Raw genomic sequence first — 7,460 nt, 5'->3', positions numbered from 1 at the left:
TCTTCTGCGTAAATGTCAGGCCCGGCAAACGGCTGTGTCAGATTACTGTGGCAGCAGCGATAAGCAGATGTAAAGAGCCGTGGGGCTTATTTATTATTAAGGCAGAGAGTGAGAAAATAGCCAGAGCACTGCAGTGAGAACAGCGAAAATAACGCGCTCTCATGCAATATTTGACAGGACGTTGGGCCTCCTTCTTTTGATAATACAGCAGGACGGATACATTGTTAATTCAATTTTTCCCAGACAATTATTTTCAAGAAAATCATACAAAAATTATGAATATGAAAGCTGACAGTGAAGTTCAATTATTGGCAGGAGCCAACTTTTGAAAAGCCAAGGTGGCTCTAAGAATATGTGAGAATGTATTGAGTTTCTCAGCCAAAAAAGTGTTTGACTCTAGTGGTAAAAGATGTGGTTTCCTTGAAGTTGCAGTATGTTGAAGAATGACATGCAGCCTATGCTGTAGGGGGTGTAACAATATATCAGATCAATGGGATCCCAACATTTCTAATAGGTTTTATATTAGGCTAACATTTTGTCAAACAGCCTTTTGCTATAAACTTAACGCTTGTTTCAAACTTCATATATATAAGCAAGTGCTGCATGTTGTCCTCATGTTTTGATTTTGTTACTAGGTGAAGATACTTTTGTTCAAGTACAGGCTTCAATAATGTTGTCAGGAGTAACTACTATACAGACTCAAACATTGTTTTTATTTAACAAACATGGTTGCAGAATCTAAGGCTGATATTTGTCAGGGGAGTCGGTTTCAGTAACATCTGAATATGATAACTTTTTTGGTAAAATCTCGACAAATATGACCACTGGCGCGGGAACCTTGAAACACATTACAAAAAACGTAATGGACGAGGTGAATGCCTAAGCTGTATTAACAAAAAAATGTGCATATGGCTTTCCGTCACACTCAAGCTCACAGAGGTTTAGGCGTTTCCATCAGGATGTCTTTGGGGCCCCCGGCTTCAGACATTTCATAGCCAGGAACTATTTCACTCCATCTGGTGCTTCACTTATTATCACACACACATCAGTTACATGCTGCCAACAGGTGCCAGAATGCATTTCGGACTACATGCAATATCGCATGTGGAATTGTTTAGATTCTTATAAGCATATTTTCAACTATTCATTTTGCGTCTGTTTGCTGCTGTGCTGTTTTCCACTGCAAATACACGTAGTTTGTTGGGACAATAAAGTTAATAAAACAGTGAATACATATGGCAGTTTACATTCTGGTGCTGAAACATGTAATGAAATGTAACCCAAATCTGAGGGAGAAGTTACATGTCCTCAGTAGTTTCAAGGTGCTTTACATTAAATTGACTTAGTGTTCATCCCAGTTGCAATTTGTCTTTGGTTAGTACAGACATGTTACTTACAAAACACAAAGCACAACATTAGAACATAGAATCATAATGTAGCATATAAGTTATGAAATAATAAAGAGAACACAATGTATAGAAAAGCAAGCGTTCCTGGATTCAGTCTTGATCGTTGGAATCATGTAACTCCAGCCAAGTTTGTATTTGCTCTTTATCTTCATGAAGATAGTCTTGTTTGGACATGTTTATCTTCAGTTTAGTTTGTGCAGATAAGGATAGATGCAGATCAGCTTGTTTGAAAAGCTGCTTTTCTTGCATTTTGCACTATAAGATCAATGTAAAGCTGCTTTTATCACCTCTTCCTAATAACATACCCATGAAAGCAGCTTTATAAGTTATAAGCTATGGTTTTTAAATGGACTTAAGACGAAAATCTCATCATTCTTCATGATCTTTTCTCTTGTGCTGCAGAGAATCTTGACCGAAATCAATGTATTAAGAACGTATTAATCATATTATTGAGGTCCGATATGTCTCTATTTTCCAATAAAAATGGTTCAAAGATATCCTATTATAAGCCAGTTAAAAAGAATAATGGACATACTTTTTCTTGGAGATATAGTACGGGTTTATTTCAAAAGTACTTGAACCATAATCATGGTACAACGACCAGAATAGAAGTATAACGTTGACCAACTAACAGACTGCTAAACAAACACATAAATAGGATTACATTAATTAATTCAAGTCAAACCAAAACAGACGGATACATCAACTTCTAAGTCCGCTGTTTTGATTTTTTCCGTGGTTGTTAGTGCATGTATTTGTTGCGCTACATTGTCTTTGGGATACGCCTACACTTTAACCATTTCCTTTACTGCTGCCTTGGGGCCCCTCTCCCAATGTTTGTTTAATGTACATTTTCTGGAGAACTATTGAGTGAGTGTAGCTATCAGACAGGCAGCGACTTAGAGAAAGAACAACACCCGTCTGCTGATGGCTGACGTGAACCAGACCTGTTTGATTTAGCTGGGAGAGCTGGGAGAGCTCTGTCTTTGGCCAATGGTTGACCTTGTAGCCATCATGCTAGTTCGTGAAACAATAACCACACCAACAGGCACCAGAGTAAGCACAGAGCACACAAAAGCCCATGTGCACCCAGTCTATAGCTTCTCAGGACAATATAGGGAAGTATGTGGTTACTGTAGGACCAGTTACCACATACAGATTAGATATGAAGTGTTTGCCATGGCTACGATGCTCCTTCCTTCCGGCCTTTATCGATGAAAGTGATCCGTCAGTGTTTTGGCATGTGGCTAAGGAGACATATTTTCTGTGTTTTTGTGATGAAAGCTCAAGAGGCGAGCTGACGAGCCTGTTGGCAAATGTTTATTGTGTTGCATCTTAAAGCACTCAAGGAAAGAAGGAAGGAAGCGGCACAAATAGAGCACTCTGCTTTCATCAGAGGGAGGGCTGAATGTTTTTTGTAGCTCTCAGTGGGCAGGAGCTCACTTCCCACAGGTGACACTTTAATACAGGGAGGATTACGGGGCCTTTAGCCCTGATTTAGGACTGCAGGGCATTAAGATCCCAGAGAGCAATGTTTCAGTCACTCAGGCATTAAAACAATCTCTTGGAAGGGGAGTGTTGACAGTTCAAACGTATCCGATAGTAGGCAATCTTGTTAGAAACTGATAATGTTTAAAATATCGACAATACGATTCACTCCATTAAAGATGCATGTTGAATAATAGATAGGCTACTGTGTGTTGTGTTGGCATTGGTAGGTGGAATATACATTTTAAATCCAGCCGTAACACCAGAAAAAACATCAACATTGGAAGACTCAAAACCCTGGATTACAGACAATGTCAATTTATTTCTACAGGGCTTTTAAAAAATTAAGTTTCACTGCTTATTCACAACCGAGTGTGAAGCGGCTGGGATGAGGATCAGCACCTCCAAATCTGAGGCCATGGTTCTCAGCAGGAAACCGATGGACTGTCCACTCCAAGTAGGGAATGAGTCCTTACCCCAAGTGAAGGAGTTCAAGTATCTCGGGGTCTTGTTCTCGAGTGAGGGAACAATGGAGCGTGAGATGGGCCGGAGAATCGGAGCAGCGGGAGCGGTACTACTGCAGTCGCTTTACCGCACCGTTGTGACGAAAAGGGAGCTGAGCCAGAAGGCAAAGCTCTCTGTCTACCGGGCCATTTTCGTTCCTACCCTCACCTATGGTCATGAAGGATGGGTCATGACCGAAAGAACGAGATCGCGGATACAAGCGGCCGAGATGGGTTTTCTCCGCAGGGTGGCTGGTGTCTCCCTTAGGGATAATGTGAGAAGTTCGGTCATCAGGGAGGGACTCGGAGTTGAAACGCTCCTCCTTCGCGTCGAAAGGAGCCAGTTGAGGTGGTTCGGGCACCTAGTTAGGATGCCACCTGGGCGCCTCCCTAGGGAGGTGTTCCAGGCACGTCCAGCAGGGAAGAGACCAAGGGGTAGACCTAGGACCAGGTGGAGGGATTATATCTCTTCGCTGGCCTGGGAGCGCCTTGGGATCCCCCAGTCAGAGCTGGTTGATGTGGCCAGGGAAAAGAAAGTTTGGGGCTCTCTGCTGGAACTGCTACCCCCGCTACCCCCGCGACCCGACCACGGATAAGCGGGAGAAGATGGATGGATGGATGCTTAGTCAAAGTGGTTTTCATTAAAACAACTGCCTACATTTGATATAATATTATAGAATTTCAAGGTCAATTTTGACGTTAAAACAAACTCAAAAATAGCTCCAACAATTATTCAAATAATCGATTTGCTTTGATTTAGTTGATCATTGTTAAAATAATCGCTTATTTTGGAAATCGATTATTTGTTTTTAATGCAGAAAGTGCTTTTACGGATTGTTTTATGAAAAAACATGACGTTTAAAAACACAACCTTGGACTGTGAGTAACTTGGATGGACATTTTCTTTACAGTTTTCTGACTTTTTATAGACAAAATGATTAATCATTGCACAAATTAATTTGGCAGCAGCCCTTAAACTCAGGATTGTTTTCAAAGACTCGCTGGCCCAGCATCATTGAGTGTTTAATCTTGGTTTTAGAGTCAGTTGAAAACAGTAAATCAAATATGGTTTGCTGCCCTGAGATCTGTGGTCCGATTCAAATGGACTGAGCTATTATTTTTCCAGCATCCTGTTTCCAATCCAGAGGGACTGTGACGTGTGGAGATAGCAGCTCAGACTAAATGCACTGTCTTCAGTCTGGACAGTCTGATGTAACTGATCTCTCAGTGTCTTCCTGTCTATGAACAAGTCTTTTTGTGTTTCCACCAACGTTACAGTCGTGTTTCCACACCTATCACTCTTTTTCATACACAGGTTAATTCAAGAAATAGCAAGGGAAATGTATCCTCTGCACTAAATTACTTTCTCTGTCACAGGTCATGCACAGGGCTATCTGGCAGAGCTGCAGTAGTCTGTGTCACCATATCGGATTTAAACAGTGAGGTTAGACGAGGTAACTGCAAAGTCCATCTTTGCTGCAGAAACTAACAGGATTGTTGATTCAACTGTTTTTTAATTGATGGTAAATCTACAACAATGCAGAACATGGGCATCCTCATTATTGGGCCCATATTAGATAATATTCTGTTCAGGAAGACAACTTGACGCCAAAGTCGTAAACATCTCTGGCCCTGGGACCAACTGTTGTGGCTCGCTGCTGGAGTTGATAAGCCCCACAGGATGGCACAGCTGGGCTTATCGGCCAAACCGAAAGCCTCTGCTATCGCTGGGTGCACTGGCAGAGGAAAAACTCATCCCCTTATCTCCCCTCTGCTGGGCAATAACCCTCCTTCCACTTCAGGTGGCGCTCTACTTTCTCCTTAGTTGACCACAAGGGGGGTTGCAGTGACGGAGCAAGATTAAAAGGCTCAGACCATTCTATGACTCCTACATGCTGAGGTGTTTGGCATGCAGACAATATTGGAGAACTGAAGTGTTTATTTTGAATGCATAAAGCTTGCCATCACAAGAAAGGCAGCTAATTTCAAGACAATAGCAGTGCGTGTGACGAGGTGGCAATAGGAAATCCAATGTTGAAGTTAGTGGGATTATTTAATGAGCAGATATGAAAACAACCTCTTGTGTAAGTGCTGAAAAAAGGAAGAACACAAGCCAGTCTGGATGAGTTCCAACCAGCAGAGCCTGTGCTGACCTGCCTTACTCATACAAACACAGCCTTATTTAAACCGGAGCCTGCTGTGAGGAACATGTGCCTCTGACCCCCGAGGAGACTCACACTGTCTCTGCCTCAGATGTGGGGAAGTAGGAGCATCTTTTTTTCAAATGAGCTGACAAAGTAAAAGCATGCATTTTGAAAGAAACGCAGCAGCCTGACTTCACTAAAGGGCGTCCTACTGGCCATGGAGGGCTCATTCTGCCGCCCGTCATAACGACTTCAGACAGCCTCATGTTTTGCTCCTCAGCCACAATAACAACCTGCATTATTAATAGTCACACACACTCCAAACTCCAAAGTTAAAGACGTTTTTGTAAATATGTTGTACTTTTAGGAACCTCTAGCCTTCTTTTCCTGTAATTACATATTCATCCTGATGTATATATAGTTTATAAAACCACTTATACTTAATAATTATCCTGAAGTGTGTGAACCAAAGTATAACTTAGTACTCCATTACAAGTTAGAGTCCTGGATTCAAAATCTAACTTATGAACAAGTGTCAGCAGCATATTTTCCTCAGTTAATAATGACAACATGTTTTATTTATAGCAGCATCTATCAGTGAATGAGGTACTGAGGTAAGAGAGATGATTGAGCCTATGGCCCACTGATGAAAGTCCCTGCATTTATCTTTATTATCAACCTGGATATGTGGCAGTATTCCCGGGAAATATCACATGCAACGACACTAGCTGTGTTGAACTTGTGAATCTCATATTAATGATTGTCCTTACCAACTAGGATTCAAAAGGAGTAAGTAGTAGGTTCTAATGCATTGCATGAGGATAAAAGTACACAATAGGTCTAATTGGAAATACTATGCACAAACTCAATTTACTAAATTAGATACCACCATTTGGAATGCGTAACATACAGATTCTAAACACTTTCTTTTTAAATGAGAAGGAATATGTTTTAAAGACAGGATGTCATCCTATCTAACAGGAAGTTACCTTTTCGCCCTCCTCTGGAATTATTGCAGCATGGATTCCACAGGAAGCCCTCCCAAAATCTACCTGGGTCTTATCAGTGTATCATAATAAAACACACAGGGATTTCAGTGGTCTTAAAACAACAGTCAGTGTGACGAAGGTAACTTCGTCACTGTGAACTGACGGCTTCGGGCATTTTTATACAATTTATTGATGTAGTGTTTATTGTATTTTATTTTGAAATGTGTTCCCCTTTCCCCATGTCTGTTGCCGTTGATTGTGTGCACCTGGTGCCCTGTGTTGTCTCCTCCCTCCCCCTCACCTGTGTCTTGTTGTGCTGATTAGAGTGTGTGTATTTAGGCTCTGTTTCCCTGTCTGTTGAGAGGCTGGTAGGGTGTGTGAGATCCTTGTGGCTGGTAGGATGTGTGCAAGGAGAACAACAGGATTGAGGCTGTGAACTTTGTGCACATGATTTTAATAAATGCCCACGTCGGGTTATATTTTTGGACGTTCTGCCTCTGCCTCCTTGCTTGGTCTGGGCTGCTCAACGGTCAGCTTCACAGTCAGTTACATATTTTAAATAGTAAATAACTACTTATGATTATTCAGCTTGATGCTGTGACATATAAGATTTAGGAAAACATGAGTAGGCATTTTAAATATCTGTTTTTCTTATCAGCCACAGCAATCAGGTGTGGTCACAAACTGTGTTTTTTTCTTGGCACAGCCATAGGATATCCATTTGAAATTAATTTTCCTCCCCACTCGTGCCAAATCCACCCTCTCAAAGTGTTCTCCTTCCTCTTAGTGGGTCTAATCCTCACGTACAGTCAAAGGACGCCTGATCCTGAAGGTTTTGTTTGCCTAGTCAGGTTCCCGTGCCAGAGGACACTTCCTTTCTATTCTTTGGTTTAATACGCTCAACTATTTCCAGGTTTTATTAATCAG

Source organism: Gymnodraco acuticeps, unplaced genomic scaffold (genome assembly GCF_902827175.1).
Source record: "Gymnodraco acuticeps unplaced genomic scaffold, fGymAcu1.1, whole genome shotgun sequence".
Taxonomy (NCBI): Eukaryota; Metazoa; Chordata; class Actinopteri; order Perciformes; family Bathydraconidae; genus Gymnodraco; species Gymnodraco acuticeps.
This window is presented reverse-complemented; position numbering follows the sequence as displayed.